Source organism: Balaenoptera ricei, chromosome 1, assembly GCF_028023285.1.
Source record: "Balaenoptera ricei isolate mBalRic1 chromosome 1, mBalRic1.hap2, whole genome shotgun sequence".
Classification (NCBI taxonomy): Eukaryota; Metazoa; Chordata; class Mammalia; order Artiodactyla; family Balaenopteridae; genus Balaenoptera; species Balaenoptera ricei.
Genome location: NC_082639.1, coordinates 95,287,297 through 95,291,771, shown reverse-complemented (window position 1 = coordinate 95,291,771; position 4,475 = coordinate 95,287,297). Strand labels below are relative to the sequence as shown.

At 45.7% G+C, this 4,475-nt stretch overlaps 1 pseudogene; it reads right to left on the bottom strand.

Moving 5' to 3' along the window:
* Window positions 1–3,214: 3,214 nt before the first annotated feature.
* Window positions 3,215–4,200, bottom strand: LOC132362498 (protein LTO1 homolog; annotated as a pseudogene).
* Between the last annotated feature and the right edge of the window lie 275 nt (window positions 4,201–4,475).

Here is a 4,475-nt window from a genome sequence, read left to right as displayed (position 1 = left end):
GGTACCATTTGTTGAAAGGACTATTCTTCCTCTACTGAATCACCTTTGTACCTTTGTTGAAAATCAGTTGTCCATGTATTTGTGCTCAATTGTTGGACCCTATTCTGTTCTGTTTATCTATTTGTGTATTTTAATGCCACACTGTCTTCATTACCGTGGCTTCATAAGTCTTGAAATCAAGTACTGTAAATTATCCAAACTTGTTCTTCTTTTTCAAAGTTGTTTTGGCTATTCTAGATCCTTTGCATTTCCATATGAATTTTGGAATCAGCTTGTCAATGTCTACAGTGAAACCTGCTGGAAATTTGATTGGGATTACATTGAATCTATAGATTAATTTGGGGAGAAATGACATCTTTCTTAAGATGTCAGAAGAGAAGGTATCTCTCTCCATTTATGAATTTAAAAAAATTTTCTTGATAATATTTCGTAGTTTCGTAGCAATATGTGTGAATCTAACAAAAAGTCATAATATTGAGTAAAAATTGCAAGTTGTATAAGAATACTTATATCACCTTTCATATAAGTTTAAAAAACCCACCACAATTAGTTACCAGTATAGTATTTAAAAATAACATATAGTTTAAAATACAGTTTTAAGAAAAGCAACATTCAGATTAGTGGTTGTTGTTGGGTGGGAGGGGGTTATAATTTAGGGGGCTTTCTGGATATTTCAGCAATACTCTTACATCTTAGGCTGAGTAATGGAGACACATATTTTATATATACATATATATTTTTATGTAGAATATTTCATTGAACTATTTGAGTCAAAACTGTAAAATAGCTGTGTAATTTCTAATCTACTTAAAGAAGGCAAAGGAAACATGAGAACTTAATCAGCCTGACAGAATTGAGCAAAGGGATGTAAAAGAAACAGTGAGAATGCGTTACGTACATATCACATGTGCCTGTGTCTGTAAAGCTTGTAAATGCACAGATAGGATCTCTACTGAAACCCACAGTGTTATTCCCTGGGGCAGGGAGTATCATGGGTGGGCTATGCATGAGAACTTTCACTTTTTAATGGAGACCTACATATTGTTTGATTTTGTACAACTAGTATGTTTTACTTTTATAACCTTTAAAACCATAAAAAGCAAAGTGAGATTGTATTCTATGTGACATTTTGTCATCTTAATTGCCCTGGTCCTGGGCTTGTCTGCCTTCAGATTTATCCCTTGCCCTTCCCCTGCCCTGCTCTGTATTCCTGGTGTGACTCCTCCAGGTAATGTTTCCCAGCCTCTCAGGTCTGCTGCTCCCAGGGGGAGCTGGCCAGTGGGGGCACTGGCAAGAGACTGGAGGGCAGAGGAAGAGGGAAGCCAGGGTATTTCTCCCCCAGCCTCTGCCTTTGGAAGCACCTCTGGCAGCACACACATCTAGACCCACCATTGCAAAGTTCAGAACACCAAGGGTAAAGAGAAAAGATCTTAAAAGCTTCCAAAATGGAGGAGGAAACAGACCATCTGCAAAGGAATAAGAATCAAAATGCATCGGATTTTGCAGCTGTATCCCTAGAAAGTAGAAAAGTGATAATCTAGAGTCAAAAGCAAAGCAACTGTTTACTAAGCTGAAGATGAGAACAATAAATTTCCAAAGTGAAAGGAAGTTTACTTCCCACACATTATTTCTTAGGATATATTCAAGTAAAACTAGGGAGTAAATATACCAAGAAAAAAAGGAGAACGGGATATAGGCAACAGTGGATCCAACCAGGGAAAGCAATGTCAGGAAGTCTGAGGCTGACAATAGGTGCAGAGAGAAGGAGTCCAGACTAGAGCAGCACCATGGAGGGCACTGCAAAGAAACTCTACAGAGAAAAGGGGTGCAACAGAACACCTGACCCCTGATGGGTAGAAGAGGTTAAGGAAAAATGTCATTATGAAACAAAGGCAAAAAGTGCAAGAACATTAAAAGACAGAAACCTCAGGAAAAATGGAAAAGGTTGAATACAAAAGAAATGTAATTATAGTGAACACTAGCTCTGCAGTGAAAAATACTGTGTAGTCACATAAATGCACCTTTTTTTTTTGCTTTAAAATATGCTGTTTATTTTTTTCTCCGATTATAAAAATAATACATTATCCAAACAGATAGTTTAGGAAGCACAAAAACCCACCCAGGAAAATGACAACAAAAGCCCCTCCATCCCACCAGCCAGAGATAAGCGCTGCTGGTGTCTGTGACGAAGGCGCATCTGAGGCCGTGCGGTGTGTACAGATGATGCCTTTTAAGTCCGGGCAGAAGACAGAAGAACTCACACTAAAAGGAAGGCTGCAGTAAGGCTCCAAAGTTTTTGCACATGGAACGGTGGCCTTAAAGTCTCCTCCTCTTGACCATTTTTCATGCTGCAGAGCCCCACCCACCTGGGGACACAGGAAGAACACGTCCTGGCCCCCTGGGGACAGGGCTGGCCTCTCCTCCTCTCAGCCAGGTGCCCACGTCCATGGCCACAGGGGACGATGCCCCAGGACTCCACGGGGCATAGTGGGGACCTGCAAGCAGGGACCCCGAGCCTGTGGGTGTGACTGTGCGTTCCAGAGCGGGCACCAGGAGACGGGGCTGGAGTCCCAGCTCTGCCGCCCAGTGCCCTTGGACCAGGCAGTCTCTTGGGCCTCGGCTTCCTCATCTATAAAACGGGAATAACGCCCACCTCATGGGTTCCTGAAGGGACTAAATAAAACATGAGAAGCAGGTCACAGCACTGGCACATCTCAAGGGTCAATAAATGTCACAGAACCCATCACTCCTTCCCATTAACCTGCTTCGTGTCAACCCTGTGGCTCTCATTTTTTAAAAAACTGTCCCTCTGAGCACTGACCAAAGCCCAGGGGGTAAAGGGGAGGTTTATCCTATCCAGAGCCAACCCGAGTCTAGATCCAGCCAGGCCTGCCAGGTGATGAGAACCCGTGAGCCAGCGGCCTGGACCCTGGACCAGAGGAGAGCAGCCCTGCGAGGGCTCTGCCAGGGCCATGTTCACACTGCAGAGCAGACAGGGCCCAACAAAGGACGGGCTTGTGTGGAGGGGCCCCATGGGGGGCACCGAGGCGACTCGGCAGACCTCGGGGGAAGGAAGCCTGTTCACAGGCCAAGCTGGAACCCTCCCTGCAAAACAATGAATCCCCCATCATTGTTTTGCCTTTAATCACATTTTTAAACACTTAACATATGAACATCTGTTCCTTGATGTTTCGTCTTTGTGCATCTGTCATCCTCAATATGAAAGTCCGGAACCTTCTGCACTAATTTTAAAGTCGGGCTGAACGTTTAGTAATGAACAAAGCTGCTTAAATTTCCCTCTAATTCTAAGTCTTCGTGAAGTTTATCATAAGTAGGGTCAGCATAAAGGAATTTCTGAATCATTCCAATCAACGATTCTAAGACCTTCATCTTTTTGCTGTCTTTCTCAGTGGCGGGACTGTGCCGGAGACATCTCTGAGCAAAAGCAAAACCTTGGTAGCACCCGATCTCAGATCCGATTTTAGCTCCATGTAACGTGCCGTACTGACTTCCTTCAATCATACCCAAACTACTTCCTTCTTCATCGCCTTCCTGATACCCTTCCCCGTGAAACCTCTCATCCGCCATCACGAGGGCATCGAACACGTCCTGACTCCCGGCCGTGGCGGCAGCGGGCCCGACCCCCAAACCCCGCCCCTCGAGCTCCGGCCGCAGACCCGCGAGGCTTGGGCACGGACGCCTAAATGCACTTTTAAAATTAAACTATAGGCTGAACTCCCAGGACTTAGTATAGCTATAGAACAATGCAACTGAGAAAGAAAATATAATCAGAAGTTGAGAGGTGGGAGGCTGGGGGGGTGGGGTGGTGTCTGAAAGTCTTCATCTTAAGAGGATGAGATGCTGCCTATTGTGGATGGAACAAAAAAGAAAGCTGTTAGTATATACCGAAAGTTACAAGGATTTCCAAAGAAGGATTAACAAATGGTGGTATTGGGAGGATGGGAAGGAGAGGTAGGGTGTGTGCTGGTGACTTGCTCATCTAGGTACGATGGCTGTAATGGGTGCAACCAGTGCCCTGCCCAGACACCTGGTCCTGCCCATGGCAGCACACAGCGGCTCTGTGTCCACTTGCCAGCTTCTGCATTTCTTTGCTCCAGGGTTTTGCCTGCCAGAACTCACTTTGCTGACAGGAGCAGCCCTCAACCAGTGATCCTGGGCTCCGTTGTCCACTGGCTCCATTTTGCCCTGGGGTCTGGCTCCAGGTGCCCACAGTGGCAGCTGGTTTGGTGATGTACCCTTTCCTGGCTGCCTTCCCCACCTCATCTGACTTCCCCATCCTGCCCTTGAATCCTTGTCTCATGGTCTACTTCTGAGGGAACCCAAACTGAGGCAGTCTGCCCCCCACAGATCTGAAAATAGCAGCAGAAGCATTTTATTCAGAGAAACAGCTGACAGACGTACGGGGAGTTACCTCTACCTGGACCAGGACTGGAGGTGGGAAGGGGCGGAACTGA